This window comes from Catharus ustulatus, chromosome 20 (assembly GCF_009819885.2).
Source record: "Catharus ustulatus isolate bCatUst1 chromosome 20, bCatUst1.pri.v2, whole genome shotgun sequence".
NCBI classification, from domain to species: Eukaryota; Metazoa; Chordata; class Aves; order Passeriformes; family Turdidae; genus Catharus; species Catharus ustulatus.
The window spans coordinates 3,998,611-4,018,177 of NC_046240.1; positions in this window are offsets into that span (position 1 = coordinate 3,998,611).

A 19,567-nucleotide genomic window follows, 5' to 3' on the forward strand; every position below is an offset into this window, starting at 1 on the left:
AGTTCATTTACCCACACGTGTAGGAGTGACAAGATGAATTTGTAAAACTTTCCATCTCCTTTTTGCTTAGAGAAGCCTCATCTGAAACTCTCTGGAAATCCCCCAGACCTTGACCGACATGAAAAGCCACTGCAGTTTAAACAACACCCAGACTGACAATTTCAGAATCACTAAAATTGAAAGTTTCTGACTGCAATGCTCTCCCCACTCAGTCCCTGTGCTGGGAATGAGGCCAGCAGCACAGAGCATGGAGGTTGCTTTGGAAGGGATCCCCTGGAGGATTAGCTTTCCTCTTGGTGTGTGTCATGGTCACTGGGACATGCTCTCCACCAGGGAATGCATCACAAAGCATTGCTGAACTTTACCTGTTTTCTTGCCTTCTCACATTGTTTGGCTCAATTTTTATTTTTTATTATCTGAGGGTTCCATCTTGATCATGTGTGTCCTGTTTTCAGCTGGGATTAAGTTCATTTTCTTCTTAGCTGGTGCAGTGCATGTGAATTTAGCATGAAAATAGTGTTGATAACACAGTGATGTTTTTATTCTTGCCCAGTAGTGCTTACCCTAATTCAAGAACTTATCAGTGTCCTCTGCTTTGCCAGTGAGGAGTTGCACAAAAAGCTGGGAGGGACATGGCCAGGACAACTGACCCAAACTGGCCAAAGGGATGTTCCAGGCCATGGAACTGGGGGGAGTTGGCTGGGAGCTCCCAGCTGCTGCTCAGGGATGGGCTGGGCATCATCCAAGGGGTGGTGAGCAGCTGCATTGTGCATCACTTCTTTCTCTTGGGCCTTTTTCCTCTCCCCCTCCTTTTCATGACAATTATTATTGTTGTTTCTGTCATTGCTATCATCAGTATATTCTATTTTGGGTCAATGATCAAACCAAGAGAAGAAAAGCATGAGAGTGACTTGGTTGCAGGGACTTGGTGGCTTGGTCATTCACAGCCTGGTTTTATTTATTGCTTGATGAGGATCCATTCCATAGAATGCTGGGCATTCTGCAGGTGTTGGTGACAAACCCTTGCCCATCTCTGCCTGGTGCCCTGGCACTGCTGGGCACCCACAGCTCCTTGCCTGCTCTGCATTGGCTCTGCTGCATTTTGCTTCCTATCCTGAGGTTTGTGCCCTGGGGCTTGGTTCAGTTACCTGAGGCTGTGGGGACACAATGAGGAGCAGAAAATAACCCCAGAACGATGCTTCCATTACCAAAGGAGCTGTTTCCCTGGCAACACCAAGCTCGTGCCCTTCCCTGCCCTGAAGTGCCCTCTGAGGGCTGGGTGAGCACTGCCCAGAGGCCAGGGGAAACCCCACTGCTGGTACAAACCTGGGCTGGGGAGCAAAAGGATGAGCTGCTGCAGCTGTTGGTGGATTTTTGGAAAAGTTTTAGAGATATTTTTCCTTTTATGAGTCCAGCTCTGCCCAATTCCCCCTGCCAGACCTGTCACTCTCCTGCAGGTCCCTGCCATGGGACACACGTGCCAAACGTGTGACAGAGCACTGTGCCAGCCCACTGGAACAGTCCTGCAGGTGCCACTCACTGTGCTGGCTGGGGGCCGACAGAGCTGGCAAGCTCTGCATTTCCTCACACCCTTTTTAAGTGCCAAAGCTGTACAAAAGCCCAGCCAGCCCTGCAGTCTGCGTGGCACAGCTCTGATCAGCGAGCTGTCGTGCATTTAGCGGCGCCTTTTCCAGCCCTGCCTGACCCCTGAGCCTCCTGCACCCCGTGTGGAGTCACCCCAGAGCCACCTCAGCTTTTGGGGCAGTTTTTGGAGTCTCATCCAGCTGGTATTTATCTGCAATTTCCTCTGTTTGACTCCAGCAATTGTGTTTGTCCTTTCCTCTCAGCTTACCCTCCGTTGTGCTGCTCCCCTCACTCTATTAAGTGGTAGGATAGATTATATTTAAAGCCTCTTTTATTTCTCCAGGGCTTGCTGGGCAAGGATTTATGAGTGTCTTAATTCCACAGTACTTGAGGCAGGGGAGTGCTTGCCTGCTTCTTGGGGGCCAAGATGACTTCTGGTTTTGGATGTGTTCTTAGTTTTTCCAGTTATTGGTCTTCAGGATATATTTTTTTAATTAATCATGCAAAAGAAGCGACATTGGGCACACAACACTGCACCCAAATTACCAGATACAGAGGTCCCACATGAATTAAAACCCCTGCAGAATCACTCTATCCTGTTCCCTCATCTCCAAACAGCACTGAGGATAAAACACTAATATAATTCCAGCTTTTAAGCATAGCTGTGGCTCTATCAGCAAGATTTCTTTGGTCAAAGAGTAGGGACAGGCTGGCACAGTAAATTCAGTCACCAAGTCACTTCTGCTGGCAACCCAGCCCACCAGGCACGGATTTTGTGGGAGTTCCCAGGCTTTCCTCATGGCTTTCCTCACTCCTTAAATATAACTCCCTGATGCTGATGATTAAGAACGCTGTGGGTGTGTAATAACCATGTTGGATTGGTTTTTTCATGTAGGTGAGCATTAAAGTTATTTCAAACAAAGTGAAAGAGAGCAGATTTTCCCTGGTTTTGCCTGTGTCTAGCTGACAATCCCACCCCTCCTGGGTCCAGTCAGGGTGTCTTGCTGCTGTGTCCTGGCTGTTGCCTAAACAAAACACCTCCTGAACTATTGAGAGTAAATAAATATTTTAGCAAAGGCGTTTTTGCTGCTTTGACTTTTTTTCCCCCCATCCCAGCTGCATTCTCCTATAGTGAAGTAGCAGCAAAATGACAGAGAGATGCAAATTCAGTTAATTTTTCCTCAGAGCAGTTACTGGAGTGGTCACAAGGAGCAGTCCTGCCCACCTGGTTCCAAAGGAGGTCCCACATGGAGAGAGGGAGCTCTGTGGGACATCCAAAGGCAAATGGAAAAGTGGAGAGCATAATTCGTGTGGGGCTTGGGGGTGCCATTGACTCACTTTATATTCTGTGTGCTCAGCTCCAAATGAGATGTAAACCAAAGATTCTCCTCACCTGTGGTCATTAAATGTCTTATGGCATTTTTCATAAGACCAGGGGATCTTGGTGAAATCCCAACTCGATTAATTATATCCTGCTTCCCTGAAGTTCTTCCTGCAGTTATGAGGAGATGCTGCATCTTTCCCTCCTTCCTGTGTTGTCAATTAGAGTGCAGGCTTGTTAGCTGATTTATTATCTGTTTCCTTTCTAAAGAGGCTCAGAGGTGGTTTTGTCAGTGCTGAGTGAAGTACAGAGTAAATAGTTTGTATATTGGAGCACTGTGCTTAGGAAAGGCTTTGGGAGATCTGGGGATGAAAATGTCTCGTGTGCTGCTTTTTTTTTTTTCCCCTTAATGAGGGCAAGCATAGCAAACATATCAAAGGTATCAACCACCAAGCACTGGGTCCACCTGTGGCTGGAATAAACAGCCCAGGAACTCATCTGTAAGGCGTGACTGACTTGTCAGCTTTGTTTTTGTCCTCCTATGCTTGCATCCTCCCTAATCTGTGTGGTGGCAGGTAATGCCTGGCTCCCAGGGACAAATCTCAAAGGGTTCTGCCCAGCAGGCTGGAAATGGTGAACAGGACCTGCAGCAACAACAAAGAACTCTTGTTGTAGCCTAAAGGTTCCTACACAACAATTCTGGGGCTCTCCATTAATTTTAGCTGGCAGTTTTATTAAAAAAAAATTCTTGTAGTTGAAGGTAAAATTGGTAATTCTTGCTGTCACAGTAGTGTGCAGATGTGGGCTGCCCTGTCCTAGGCAGAGCATTGCTCATGGAATGGGAAACTGGAGGCACTGCAGCCCCTCACCCTGGGCCAGTGCCAGCTGCCCCTGGGGATTTTGCCTGTGCAGGGCTCCCAGCTGCACAGCAGCAGCAGCAGGTGATCATCATGTGCTGAGAGCCAGTCCTGTGCTGTGCCTTCCCCCCAAGCTCTCCTCAGGTCCAATGAACACATTGGACATGAAACACACGGATCCATGGCTGTCTTCTCTCCTTGCCATCAAATGCTCCTGTGCTTGCACATCTTCCCCAGAGGAAAGAATTTTTTCTGGGTTTTTCCTATGCTGGACTTGCTGCTTTGCTTCGTGGGCCAAAACAGAAGGGAGGTGTTGGCTCCTTGACAGGGAGAAAACAGCTCAGAGAGTGTGCTGGGTGCCCACAGGTGGGAATGAGGCTCTCAGTGGTGCTGAAATCAGACTGGGTGAGAGTCCAGGCTCTGCTCTCCTGCACTGCCTCTGTCCTTCAGCCCATGGTGAGGCTGGCATTAGCTCAGGGTGGGGGTTCCAGGCTGTGCCCCTTGCCCAGCTCCTCCCAAAGCCTGGGCACAGCGATTTGGGGCAGCTCAGGACTGCAGGGAGGGCTTGGCAGGGCTGATCCACACCTGTGAGCCATTGGGGTCCCAGTGCTGACCTGCTCATCCAGGGGACCCTGGGAAGGGGAAAATCTCACCACGTTTGTGACATGTCAAGCACAGCTCAGTTCTGGTAGCTTCTCCCACCTTTGACTAATTGCTGACCTGACATCTTTCTGATAGTGACCTTGTTTCAGCTAGTAATTCAAATATCTTTCAGTGTCAGAAATAATAAGTGCCACAGTGAGATGAACAAGCAGAGCTTAAGTTGAACACAGATTAATGGGGTTTTAATATTCCTAATTTAATCACTCCTTTCTGTCTGAATGTGTGCAACATGATGTAGCAGCTAATTATTTTTTTAACCATGATGAGGATCTTTCCTAATCATTTTTATATTTAACATGAATGAAGGGAGGGCAGTGATTAATGAGGGAATAAATCTTATGAAACAGAAGCAAGCACATGATCAGTTAAAAATACAGCTGTCTGATTATTTTTTTTTCCCTTTCCCTGTACTGCAAATACTTAACCAGCTGCACCTTCTCAGCTCAATAGTGAGCTGTCTTCAGCCCTGAAGAAAGACCTGAAACTTTGCTTATCCCTCCAGTGCTTCTGTTGGCATCTCTCTGCATGATCATCTTTGTGATGAATGCAGAATTATTTTTCTTTCAAAAAAAAAAAAAAAATTGCCCCACTAGATACATTAATGGTTGGATAGATGTCTTTTCAAATATTTGTTCCTGACAGGGTGTTTGGAATTGCAGATGAGAAGCAAACCAGCTCTCAGCATCTGTCTGTTGCTACTGTACGTTTCCATTGTGTGAAGCAGAGACAAAGCCAGGCAATTCAAAGCTTAAGTGGATGCTCTTGAGATCTTTTATTTCCCCCACTCTTCCCTCCTTTTTCCCACACTTGGCTGCATCTCTTCTGTCTAAATTCCACTTTCCCTTCCATCCCTCAGTCCCGTGTGCTGGTTTGAGGAGTCTGTCTTCTCCCTGTCATTCCTCCCCTCCCTCCCCCTCGAGTCCCTTTGTGCACCCCCTGATTGAGGGGCTGAGCTTGGGGCAGGAGGGTGGCTCAGAGATGAAGGTTGTGATTGTCAGAAGAGGTTTTTCCTCACTGTTGGAGCTCCTCTGGATGGTGTCAGACCACAGCAGTCTGCTCTTGGGGCAGTTCCAGGGCTGTGTTGTTGCAGGGCACTTTTTTGGGGGAGGATCAGTGGTGTTTTGGTTTTTGGGGGTTCTTTTGTTGCTGTTTGGGTGGGGAGACTCTGTGCAAACACTCCATTCAGCCATGGAGATAATTCCCTGGGTGTCTCTGCAATGTGAGGTCACTCTGGATGTGTCTCTTCTCACCAGCTGACAAGCAGAATTTGAAAAACCAATCAAGATGAGCTGTGCCCGAGCAGTGCTGGCAGCTCCCCTCTAACCCCAGCGTCTTCTGCAGAGAATAAAAATTGTTTAATTGGATAAAAAAGAAAGATGGGCTTAACTGCAACTTCTGCTGCTTAACACCTTGTCATTCCTTCTTGATGTGCAGAGAGCAACCAAGCTCAGAGAATCGGTGTTTCAGGCACCACTGACACACCCCGGGCTTGATGGATGCTGGGGAGTTTTGGGATCCTGTTTGGGAATTCTGGGATCCTGTCATGCAGTGCAGGCACGGTTCTGGAGGGCTCTGGGTAATGCAGTGCAGAGGAAAAGGAGAAGGTGAGGAAATAACACTATGTTGGACCAGTTCCTAGAATTAGGTTTGGTTTTTTTTTTCTTTTTTCTGGCGAGGCACTTAATTAAAATTTTGCTTTTGCAGATCAGATCTGGTTCTTGCTGTGCAAATGTTACTCAGTCACAGGGAGAGCAGAGGGAAGTGGTTGTTTGCAGATCCCAGATCAGCAACGTGTGCTGGGAGCAGATGCTGGCTGGGGGACCCTGTGCAAGTGCAGCCAGCAGAAAAGAGCCATTCTCTTGCTGAGGGAAGAGAGACTCAAATCTGAAGCAGAATGCTTTCCAAATTTTTTTTTTTTCTAAGACCTTTTCTTCATGAAGTTTCCTCAGCCACTTTCTGTAGCATTGCAAATGACAGTGGCATAATTACATTTGTCTTCCAAACTGCCTTTCCTTGAGGGCAAGCTCCACTTTGGCCTTGATTTGATTGTGTACTTTTAATCTCAAAGAAAAGCTAATGCATAAGTATTCATTACACAATTGCATTTTTCTATGGTCAACATCCCCTCTTATAATTACAGGTTCCAGCTGAATGTCATTTCTTTTCTCTCTACTTCAGCTCCCTCACAGCACAGGCGTCTCCTGCTCCTGAAGCTTCCCTGCATTCATGTAATAAATAAATAATCACACCTTTTCTGCTGTCAAAGCTGAAAGCATGCACAGCTGTGTGCCACAAGATACACTGGGACTGCAAGGTACAACATTTCTTAATTAGACTGACCTGAGGTTGTTGGGTTTTTCTTTTCCTTTTTCTTTTTTTTTTTTTTTCAAAGCAGCTTCATTAGCTCAGGAGCTTAATTGCAAATGACTAGACAAGCTCTGCTCGTGGTTATTGGGAAAGGTTAGAGTATTTCTCACTGGGGATTAGATCCTGGGAGACGTTTTGCAGCTTGATTTTGTGGGGAAGGTTTTAGGTGTGCTCAGAGCATCTTAGCACTAGGCTCAGAATTAGCAAAATAATTAGAAGTTCAAAGCAGAGAGGGGGGCTGGGGCAAAGCCCAGCCAACCTTTTTGATCTTACAAGCCACATTGCAAAATCCACATGGAATTGGGAGAAACAGGCTGTGGAAAGTGAGCTCTGGAAGCAGAACTGGGGCTGCCAGGTTTCCACAGTGCTGGTACAGGATGGGGAGTGGATAAAGCAGGCTGGGCTGTGGCAGCAGCTGCCAGCAAACTCCCACAGAGTGCTGAGCATCTCCCTGCAGCAGTGGGGAGTTCATGGCCCCCAGACATCCTGCAGCACAGCTCCACAGCGATGTGCTCCCTGCTGGAGGGTATGGGTGGGCACTGATGGCCTCTGTCCCTCGGTGTGTGTCACAGTTTGTTGGTAACATCCCTGCAGTGATACTGCTTTCATTGGCATCACTAGGGCAGGAACTTGGCTGCTTCCATGAGTTTTGGGGGTGTCTTCCATGACCTCAAGGAGGAGTCACCTTGCCACAGGAGTCTTTGAGGAAAGGGGGGGCTTGGGGCACCACTGGGAGGGGTTTCCATGTTCCTACCGGGTGTAAAACAGGTGAGGCACTTCCCTGCCACACAGGGGGCTCCTGGGGGTCAGAAACATTTGAAAGAGGGTTTCTTTCTGCTGACTAGTGTGTCCTGTCCTTTTGTGCTGATACAGGTGTGCAGCCCCATCCCTGGAAGTGTCCAAGGGTGGGTTGGAGCAGCCTGGGACGGTGGGAGGCATCTCTGCCCGTGTGGAATGAGATGATCCTTACAGCCCCTTCCCACCCAGACCATTCCATGATTCCATGACATTAGAAGCATTTCAAAGCCCTGTACTCAAGTGGATATTGTGATGGTTTTTCCTGCTGATTCAGTTGCACAAAGCAAGGCTTGGATGCCTGCTGACCCTCACTGCCCCTTCTATCCCCATCCTGCACTGGGTGTTTGGCTGTGGAAGCAGGGTGCTGTCTGTGGGGAGGAGCAAGGAGGCAGCCCTTGTGCTGGGAGGCTCTGGAACCCCCCAGCTGTAAAAGTGTGCTGGGAATGGTGCAGGGAAAGCAGCAAAAGCACCAACACCCCCAGCCCTATGCTCAGGGCAGCCCGTGGCAGTGTCACCCTGGGGACAGGAGCTGCAGTGCCTGCTCCCCCTGCTCCCTGCCCTCTGCAGACCCTCACAACAAGGTGCCTGCTGGATGGAGCACTTTCTGTTTATGTCCTGGCAGTTGCAATGTCACCGAGCTCTTCGTGACCCTCTGCAAAACAGAGCACAGAAATGAAGGCAATTTTTAATCTCGATCAGCCCGAGCAGTGTCTGTGCTATTTGTCTGAAGGCAAGAGGAGCTGTGACCTTATTTCTCCCCTCCCTCAGTCTTTTGGCTCCCAGACTGCAAGAAGGCCCCAGTAATTCATGTCCTTTATTAGTCCATGCAGGGGAAAAGAGGGGTTTGAGTTGCTTGTGTGACACCCGAGTTCTGCTGCACAACAAATATACTTGAGAGGCTTTGTCGTATATAACCCACTTGAAGCGAGAGCATTCAGGTAAGGAAATGAAGGGCTGCAGGGCTCAGCTGTGCAAGAGGAAAATAATTAGGGCATGTTTATCTCATGCTCAAGCCTGCAGAGGTGAAAAGCAAGGGATGGGAAGGCTGCTTCAGAGGGAGCTGGGAGGGCAAGACAGAAAGGACCTGACAAGGGAGTGAATTAAACTTCTCCCAAAGACTCGGATCACTGGGATAAATCCCCCCTCCCTCCCTGTTTCTGCTCTAATGGAGGATGAGCTCTGCCTTGCTGGCTTTTCTTTTCAAGGTCTCAGAACCTGTTGTTTTCAAAAGGTTAAAGCCCTCGAGCTACTGAGGGAAGGGAACACTCTTAAAAAGACGCCAGGTGAAGAACATCTAGATTTCCAGGGGTATCAGGTTTGTTAGTATAAACGGGAAAAATAGATTACAAATATGAAATAAACTTTTGGTTTCTTTTTTTCCCTTCCTTTTTTTTTCTTTATTTTTTCTCTTTTTTTTTTCTTTTTTTTTTTTTAACACAGCTGAGTTCTTACTCCGGTGAGACTCCTGCCTCCCTCCCAGAGATGAAGATCTGAATGCACACGTGGTTAGGCTGGGGTAAAGCAGCTCCAGGGAGCCATGGCTCCTGGTGTCCCAGTCCTGTCCCAGGTCAGGAGATGGAGACTGCACCAGAGCAAAGGACATGAGCAGTGTGACATGAGCTGAAGGAGGGTGGGCAGTGGCACATGGAATTCTGCCTTTCCCTTCCCCATGTCCTCTCCCCACCAACCCAGAAAGGAGTGTGGAGTTTGCAGCAGCTCTTACTCGGATCAAGACACTTGGCACATCTTCTGTGTGCTGTTTGCTCTCAAGCTGCCTCATCTTCCTGGGCTTCAGACCTGGCTTTCCTGATTTACACAGGCACAGAGCAGAGCAAACACAGCCCTTGCCAGGCTCACAGCTTTGATTCAGTGGCAGAACCCCAGGGAAAATATTTGCCATCCAGGCTGTGGCACAAGTCTCCTGAAGCCCTGAAGGGTCTGTGGTTTCTCTCTTTCTCCTCACCTTTGCCCCTTGGGGTTCCACATTCTCCCTGCCCCAACACGGGCTGGTGCAGTGGCACCTCATGGCTCTGCTCCTCGGTCCCTGTGCTTGCAGAGGGGTGCAGGAGAGGAGCTGGCTCCCCAGAGCTGCTGGGTGGGCTCTGTCCATCCCATCCCTGGCTGCTGGCCACTGCTGGGGCAGGGGGAGGGCTGAACCCCTGCTGGGACAAATGCCTGCCCAGCCCAGATGGGTTCAGAGGCAGCCCTGGGTGGAAAGCTGGAAGCTGGGACTGCTGTGAGTTTGGAAATGTGGTTACTCCTGTCTTTGGATAATGCTGACAGGGTGAAGAGAAGGAGGGGATGGGATTTTTAGCCAGAAGGATTCTACCCTGCTTCTAGAGGCTTTTGCTTTGTCTCCTCCTCAGGAAACCCAGATTCTGTGCACAGCTTTAAGGTTCTGCCTCTTCCCCACTGCCTCCTGGGCAATAAAAGCAGAACTGGGTGTCTCTTCATTTGCACAGCTCACCTTTTTTTGGGGGGGCCAAAAAGATAATCTATTTAATCCTACCATATCCTCCATGAGACGCAGCTTCCTACATCAGTTCTGTGCCCCTGAGGGTAAAGAATTATTCAAGGCATCAAGCCTGACCTGGATTTTGTGTGATGTGATCGCATCCAGAGCATGGAAATCCATGCGATCAAATGGCAAATCTCTGAGCCTTGGCAGATATGCCTCCTGCTCTGCAGAACTATGTTGCCATGGCTACATCTCAGTGTGAGCATTTCTCTCCTTATCCCAACGTCTTTTCTTCTGCCAGGGCTGCTGCCTGTGCTCAAAGCCCACCCTGCCATGGGCAGTGCTGGGCTGGGCACAGCAGCACACAGGGGCAGCAGGGATTGGGTCACAAACCCACCCCATGTCTGAATCTGAGGTGGGTGAATTGTTGCCAGTGACTCCTTAAATGGGAAAAAAATGAACACAGCAAGGGCTTGAAACACCTGTCAAAAACACTGCTTCTGTTTATGACTTGAGGAGAGGGAAAGTGAAAAGCAGAAGGGAGGGGGTTGCATGGGGAGCTGGGAAACTGAGCTCCAGCTCTGCCCTTCCTGGTGCTCCTCTCCCTGCTGCAGTCCCTGCACCAAAGGGGTGACAGCTACCTGAGCTACCTGCCACCTAAAGACAGCTCTGCATCCAGAGATGAAAGCCACTGAAGGTACCTTTGGGGCTCTTACACTTGTCTGAGAGCTGCTCCTCTGTCATGCAACAATGGCTGTGGGTTTCTGTCACAAAAATACCCCTGGATGTGTTTACAGGCTGTAAAGCAGAAACAGAGCAACACTGCCAGAGTAATGGGGTGTGTTTGGGGGATGTCACTGCTGGGGGGCCTGAGTTCCCCTTGGCTGAGCAGGAAAACTTTCTCTGAGACCGTGGGAGCCAGAGCATGGATGTCAGGGTTGGGAAGCCCAGGCTGGGGAGAGAAGAGCCCCCAGTGCTGTACTGGGAGGAGGGTGTGCTGTTCCCACTGCTCTGCTTAAGACAACTGGAAGCAAAACTCAGCACCTTCATAGGATATTTATAGTGCCACGTTGGTCCCTATTTGGTTCTAGGGTTTGTATTTCTCTGAGCCATCCCCACTGAACCTGGGTTATCTCATTTGGGGACATTGGTTAGGAATGAGAAATGAGAACATTTGCTGGCCAAAGGAATTGTGCACAGAGGAAAAATCAGGCTGCCCCTGGTTAAACCTTACTAACTGCATTTTAAACTGCCCTGTCCTGTGCCACACGTGCCTCATCCATGCTGGCTGTGCCACCAGCTGCCCATATTTTGCCAGGCAGCTTCTTCCAGTTCTAGGAAAAGCTCATGGCTTGTGCCCTTGTGCTAATACATGTCCTGCTCATGCTGCAGCAGGAGGGGAAAGGCTCTGCATGGGGAGTCTGAGCTTCAAGAAGCTGCTTTGGGAATAACTGTCCCCCAGGAAGGTGTCTGTAACCCTGGTCTATGGGGGCTGCACAGCCAGAGGTGGCTGCTCTCCCTTTTTGGCTCAGTAGGAACAACAAACATGGCAGCAGTGACAGAGCAGTGACAGCAGTGACAGGGCAGGGATGGCAGTGGAGGTGCAGGGATGGCAGTGACAGCGGTGACAGTGCAATGATGGCAGTGGAGGTGCAGGGATGTCAGTGACAGAGCAGTGACAGTGCAGGGATGGCAGTGAGGGTGCAGGGATGACAGTGACAGCAGTGAGGGTGCAATGATGGCAGTGGAGGTGCAATGATGGCAGTGACAGAGCAATGACAGCAGTGAGGGTGCAATGATGGCAGTGACAGTGCAATGATGGCAGTGGAGGTGCAGTGATGGCAGTGACAGAGCAGTGACAGAGCAGTGACAGCAGTGAGGGTGCAATGATGGCAGTGACAGTGCAATGATAGCAGTGGAGGTGCAGGGATGGCAGTGGAGGTGCACTGGTGCTGCTGCAGAGCTCCCAACTCCTCTGCCAGCATCTCCTCCACCTTGCTGTGCACAACCAGTGTTTCAGGGCTGGGGATGGAAGTTCCTCAGCACCAAGGATGACAGAATTACAGTGAACACTTTGGGTAGTTAGGATAAATGTGTTTTCCCCCGCTCCCCAGATTTCTGGAGTTTCTCCTGGCATCCAGAAGGGAGGTAGAAAGGATGTGTGTTTTCCTCCTCTTCTGGTTTTAATTGTGTATTCTAATAAGGAACTGCAATACAGGCGCTTATTAAAGTTGCCTTGTGCTGCCAGAGTTGCTGTGTTTGATAGAAACCCCAGAAAATCCCCTGAACCGCAACGTGGGAATCCAATTCTTTTCAGTTGATGAGACTGTAAACACATTTCCTTGGATTTGCAAGAACCATAGCAGGAGTTTCAATCATATGAATAAAGCAAAAGAATATCTGATAGGGAATATTCCTGCTTTGCATATTCAAAACTTGCAGCCTTATTTCTTAGGCAGCATCTTTTCAAAGGAATGAGCCATAAAGAGGCAAAGATGCATTGCCCAGGGGATTTAGGCAAAAAGCCTCCAAAATTAGCACAGTAGGGGCTGTTCTCTCCATCAGATTTAAATGTCCAAGTTAGATGCTGGATTAGGAGCCCAGGTGCCACTGCTGGTGGCCAGTGGTGTCTCTGTGTTCAGTGACCAGAGGGATCTTCACAATTTAGCTGAAAACAGCCTTGGGTTGGGATGAAGGCTCTGTGCTGTTTGGGTAACTCTGCCATTCCTCTTGAATTGAGCTGAGCCCCCAGATTCTGGTACTTCCCATTTCACTCCAGCTGGGTGCATTGCCCTCTCAAGCAATCTGCCCTGGTGGATTCAGCAGAAGAGAGCTCTAAATACAAAAATAATCTGACCCTCAGTGTTTGCTGTTGAATGAGAAATCCCATCATACCAGATACCCAAAGCTTTTTTTCCCTCTTTGAACCCTAAAAACAATTGGCAGCAGCTGATTCTATAAATGAATCCTATTTTGGTGAGAAAGTTCTTACATTTCTGAGGTAATTTTCCTGTCTCTTGTGTTTATTTTCCTTTACCAGCTGGCCTTGCAGAGTCTCTGTGTGACTGGTTGAAAAATGTGTCTTGTTACACTTCCCTTCTCTGTGCCTTTGGGAATGCTTTTTTAAAACAAAACAGCCCTGTTCCAGACTTTCACCAATTTTCTTGGTCAAAGCATATTCCAAAAGCAAAGCTCTCATCTGAGTTTCTCAGAACTTTATGAAAACAAATACTAAGTCAGCTTTTCGTTTATCTGCACGCAGAAATCTGCAGCAATTTGACAACAAGTCAAAATATTTCCCTTTTTAGTACTGTGGCAAGTCCTGATGAGAGCTCTGTTTATTCCATGAAGACAATGAGCAGGGAACAGCGTGAGGAAGTGTGGCTGCTGCTGTGATAACTCCTTCCCAGCTCTTCTATCTTGCTTTGGCACTGAAATGCTGACTTCAAGGCCTGTTGGTATCTCTTGCCTTTGGTGTACAAACTCCTTAATGTGCAAGAAATTGTACATATGCAAATCAGGGGGTGATAAGCAGCTGGCTGGCCCTGCATTGATCCCCTGGCATTTTGGCTTCTTCCCATTCCCACCAGCTCTGCCCGTGCCACTTTTCTGGAATCCGCTCGATCAGAGCATCTTACAAAGCCTTAAATGGGAGATAGTAGCATTTCTGATCTCATTTTCCAGTATTTCAGCTGTGCCATAATCTATTTACCACACAATTTGTGTCACTTTGATAAGCGGCTGCTTCAAGACTGCATTTATTAAAATCAAGAGCAGGGAGAGCTTTCAAGTCTCTCAAGTGTTGTAATAAATGTTTGAAATTAGTCATTACAGTGTTTGCCATGGTTCATATCATAGACTCTATCTAAATGACAAATGATCACAGCCTGGACATGCACTTTTTTTTTTTTTTGTGGTGTTGGTGGTGGTGGATTTGCAGTGGGATGGGATAAGGTTGGGATAACCCAACCCAAAACTTCCTAAGTTGGAGCAGGATGGAAGGCAGGAGTGGAGAAGAGGGAGGTTTCATTGGGAAACATCATCACAGGCTCAGGGCAATGGCTTTGAGCAGAGAAGTGCTGGCTCAGCTCTGACTTCTGTGGCTAAAAATGAAATAAATCTGAAAAAAGCCAAAAGCCCCAAGAAGAGGCTGTTTAGGTTTTGCAGTGCAGAGGAATTGGCTGGTACTGGGGTGTCTGGATTATGCAAAGTTCAGCTCTTCCCCCACCAAACAGCTCCAGGATGGAAATTCACCTTGTTGCTCTGTTACAAATGGCTTCTTAATGTGCTTGCCTGGCCACAGGATGTGCTGATGTGGTCATTTAATAATTAAAAAAAACCAAAAAGCCCTCAAAAATCAAATTAAAAACCTCTCTTCTAAGTACAGTTCTGTGTGCATGTATATATTCACACTTATATAGGCACAGACATATTAAACACATACGGCACAGAAAAGAGACAATTATTAAGACAAATATTCTGTCTCAATTCATTTTGTTCTTCATTTTCCCATCAGGAATGTAATAGCTGAATTTATAGTGTTGAGCCTAGGCTATAAATTCCATTATTTTCAGTGACTATATCAATTACATCCCTTGAAAAGCACCCCAAGGCAAGGGGACAAAATTGGAGACAAAAACCTTCAGAAGGGAGAATGCAGGAGGCAGAGGGGAGAATCATCCCCTCCCCTATTTTATCTTTACTCATTACCCATAACCAGCACCTTGGCCCTACATTAAAGCTTGCTGAGCTCCCTGGTGCTCCAGCTGGCACCCAAGGCAGAGCAACTCTGGTGACAAGTGTGTCACTGAGGAAATAATTGCAGTGCCACACACACAGGTGCTGACTCAAAAGGGGAGCAGGAAATGGTCTTGTCTGAATATAAATGGTATTTATTTGAGAAATTCAATTGTCAGGGAAGAAAACAAAGCGTCTTTTTTTTTTTTTAAAGGAACTGAGCAAACTACTCATCTCCTGTCCTTGAGCTGAAAATTATTTTTTTTACAGGCTTCTTGCACTGGGACAGGCTTGGAAAAGGGAGGGCACAGCTTCAAAGAGCAGAGTGCTGAGACGAGAAGTTGTTTCTTTAGAAAGTTTTTAAAGAGGTTTTACTATTTCCCCTTCTGTCTGGGTGCAAGTGATTGAGCTGGCTTGTTTTGTTTCAGTGGGATTGTGTGGCTGGGGGTGTCTCTGGAACCTGAGCTGACCACCTGTGTTGTTTTAGAGTCTCTGTGTTCCAGCCCAAGCACCAGAGAAAGAGTCAGGAGACTCTTCTGTTGTTTCCAGAGTTGTTTATTTTATCTCATCTAAAAGTTCTTTCCCTGCCCAGCCCAGGTCCGTTCAGCAGCTCAGCCCCAGGCACACTGCCCACCCTGGGCTGGCATTATCTTTTTATACTGTAAACTATGTAAACATTATTTACAGTTATCTTCCAATACCTATCACTGATATTGTACAGTCTGGTTCTGCTCTAAACCAATCTAAAAGTGCCAACATCACCTAAAAGATGGATGCAGGAAGAAGAAGGAAGAAGGACAGAACAGGCCCAAATTCCTCCATCCTGACCCCAGACCCTTATTATAAACAATCTTTAAAACCTACTTTTTCACCTTGTAATAATCTAACTTGCATTCTACTGATTCTTTGTAACTTGTAATTCTTCATGTAAGGGTGGTAATTTTTCTCAGAGAGAGAAATCAAAGGCAGAGGGGTTTTGGGCACTGTGTCATGGTTCCTGAGCCTCCTGCCAGGGTCTCAAACCATCCAGGGAAGCCAGAGGGATGTCCTGGGTTCCCACAGGATTGGTTTTATTTTCAGTGCCCCTCAGCAGGTCACAGAGCTGGCCTGTGAAAGGCAGAGCAGATAGGGAGGGAGCTCCCCTGTCAGCAGGAGAAGGAGCCTGTGCAGGTGTTAAAGAGCTGCATGGTGCTGCAGACCCAACAGGGTTCAAAACTCTGTCCCAGATGGATGCCAAGCTCAAACTTCCTAATGTTCCAGAAAAATATCCCATTAATATTTCCAAATGGCAGAGGCTGCTGGGCTTCCCTGTCTCTGCAGAGCAGAGATGTGCAGGGTCCAGCTCTGTGTTTATTCTCTGCACTGGAGCTGTATTATCTCCATGTCCACCTCATGGCCCTCAGCATTGCTCCTCACCTCCTCACCCAGGAGCTTTACACCCTCAGTACATTCATTAGCAGTTTCTTCTGTCATTTAAAGGTCTGCATCACTTTAAACTGCTTTAATCTCCCTCCCCCTTCATAGGCTGGGCCTCTCCTAGTGACTGTGACTTGCACAGAAGGGATGAGAGTTGCCAGATGTACCTTTCTCTACTGGAAATGCTAAATGATGCCTCCAGGCTTCACATTGGTCTTCCAAGTGGTGAAATCCCCAGTTAGAAGCAGAAATTCCTGTTTATCCCCAGTGCATCCTCTCTGGACCCTGGGAGATGGGAGAGCAGGCACCTGGAGGAGGGAGATTGTGTCCCTCAGAGATAGGGGGCTCAGGAAAGGACAGCACAGTCTTGAAACTTGTGCTCCAGCTCCATTCTCTTCTCAGGACACTCTCCAGCTCCTCAAAGTCCTTCTTGCAGGGCCCAAAACAGCCCAGGATGTGAGGTGTGGCCTCACCAGCACCCAGCACGGTGGCACAGTCCCTGCCCTGTCCTGTGGCCACACGACTGCTGGCACAAGGTGCCATGGGCCTGCTTGGCCACCTGCCTGGGCACTCACCCAGCTCTGCCCCTGGTCCTGAGCTGTCCCTGTGTCCCTTCCAGCTCTCTGCTGCCCTGGGCCCCTCTGCACCTTTCCTTGTGTGCCTTTGTTTTAACTATGCTGTGGTCAAAACACTAAAAAACATTGAATAAGAAGAGTTATCTGGTTTCTCCATCAATAATTTCCTTCCTCCTCGTGCTGTGCCCTTCAGTTGCTGTTGAGACTTTCACCCATGTCACAGATTCTACTAAATCCTGTCTCCTCAAGCTTAGCTAATGACAAATGCTCTATGGAAATCTGGATGAAACCTGCTGCATCTCATTTGCCTGGAAAATCTTTCAAGGAAAGACAGCAGGTTGGGGGGGTGTGGAATGTTGTGCTTGTGATAAATAGTGAACCTAATGAAGATTGCTGATGGACAGCATTGTGTACTGGAGCCTTTTGTTTCCCCCAGTACAAGATGGATGGTGGTATCCAGTATTTCCTCAGTGTTTCTGCCTTGCAGGATTGTCCACCCTGTCGTTCAGCTCCTGAGCAGGAGCTGCCAATTTGTGCCAATAGCAATTTCCCACCTCCCCCATTCCTCCTTTGAGGGAGTTGATCTTGAGATATTTTTGTAATATATTAGTTTATAATTAAAGGATATTGTATTAAGAGCATTAAGATACGACCTGCCTTACCTCCATAAATACTTTTTTTTTCTCCCCTACTTGCTCAGAAGGCTTTAAAAACATCCACTTGGAAATTCATGCAGATGATATTTAGACATGCAGATATGCACTCCTGTTTTGCATGAATGTTTGACCTTGGGCAGAGCTGTTCAATGCAGGATGGATGTGTTGTGGCTGCATTTAATCATCTGAAGCAGAGATGAAGCCTTGAAAAACCACATAGACCCAATTCCCAATTCCCAGCCTCTGGATGGTAATGAACTTCTGAGAAATAGCTAATCAATAAATTGAACAAAAGACTCAGGCAGCTAAACCACTTTGTCAGGGCCTTAATTACAATTGCAGAAATAAATCGGGAGGGGGGTGGTGGTGCTTGGGAGCCTTTGCCAGACAGAAGGAGCCCTTTCCTCTTGGAGGTAACCCTTTGCAAACTGAGCAGCCTGGCTGGGTGTGAGCGCTGTGCCTTTGTGTGTGCGCTCACACAGGGCTCTGAACGGGCCAAATCACCAAAACCAGCTGCTGCAGGAGGGCTGGGCTGTCCCTGACCTCTGGGACTGTCCTCAGCAGGAGGGCTCCTGCCTCCCCTTTGGCACAGGGAGGGGATGAGCATGACCCAGGGCAACAGGCCATGCCAGGGCAAGCTTGGGGAGAAAGATGAAGATTTAGGTCCAGATGCAGCCAGCAGGATCAGGAAGGACATGTGGGGACAGACAGGAGGGATGGGAGCCAGGCCAGCAACCCATCTTACCCTGCAGTCCCAGCAGTGCCAGCAGTGCCAGCAGCAGCAGGGATGGAGCTGGGGAAGTCAGAGCAGAGGCTGGCAGTGAAACCCTCGGGGCTGGCAGTGAATCCCTCTCAGGCTGGCAGTGAAACCCTCGGGGCTGGCAGTGAAACCCTCGTGGCTGGCTCGTTCCTGCCTCAGTTAGAGCAGAGGCATCTCACGTGCGTGTCTCCTGGCAGCTCGTGCTGCAAAACAAAGGCGTGGATCCTTGGGGATTGTCTTGTAGACCTGGCTTTGCCTTAAATATTGCAGAGTAACAGCACGGCCGGGCTGGCACGAGCGGGCCGAGGGTGTGGGTGGGTGTGCAGGATGGGTGAGTGGGTGGATGCAGGTGGGTGAGTGTGTGTGCTAGAGGCTCAGAGGGAACATGGTGATCAGGAAGAACAAAGATCTTGAGGAGCTTTGGGCTTTTTGAGGGGTAACTCAGTAGTCTGGGCATCATGGTGCTCAGTTAGTGTTTGGGGATGCAGAGAAGTGGGAATGCCTCAGGAGAGTGTCTTTGGGAGTGTTTAAAGTTGGACAGAGAGGAGTGTTTAATGGGACAGATTTAACCCCTGAGCAAGGTGCAAGGAGATGGATTGTGTCCCATGTGAGCTGCTTGTCACCCTTGCAGAGAAGTTGGTTGGAAACAGGCTCACTGCCCCCCTTCTCCTCACCCTCCACACCCCTTGGGCTTGGCAGAAAGGAGCATTTTTTGTTTCCTTAACAAAAATCCCTTGACAGATGGGGTTTCCTGTAGGGCTGCTCACTGCAGGTCGGTGGCTCCAGCTGCTGGGATCCTCAGGGCTAAGCAGAGCTTGGCCACCTTCTACTGGAGGGCAGCCACCAGTTGTAAGAGCTCAGCATGTACTGGGACCACAGCACCCCATTTTGCTGTTACAGGTGCTGGGGATCCCCATCAAGCAGCATCCCAGAGCCCAGGTGCTGTGCTGGGGGCAGTGGCTGTGTCCCAGCATCACTGTGATTCCCAGCAGCACCAGGCTGGCTGTGGATGGCAGCAGTGCAGGCTGCAGTGCTGCACTCCAGGATGCATTATCCCCCAAAGCAGGGTGAGCACAGCCCCTTCTCCTGCTGGAAAGGGTCAGCTCGTGCTGGCCTGCAGCACTGAGAAACCTGCTTGTGTGTGAGCACTCCTGAACCTGTAAGAGATCTCCATGGCTGGGGGAAATGTGAATTAATTTTCATCTCAGAACCCTCCCCTCAAACCTTAACACCAGGGTCTGAAAGAGAACAAACCCCAGGTGATATAAACCCCATAGCATCTCGTGTTGTCAAACTCCAGCGTGTTTTAGGGTTTTTTGGCTCAGGTCCTTGCTGAAGGAGCGTTTAGCACTCCTGCCTCCCTGCCAGCCTGGCT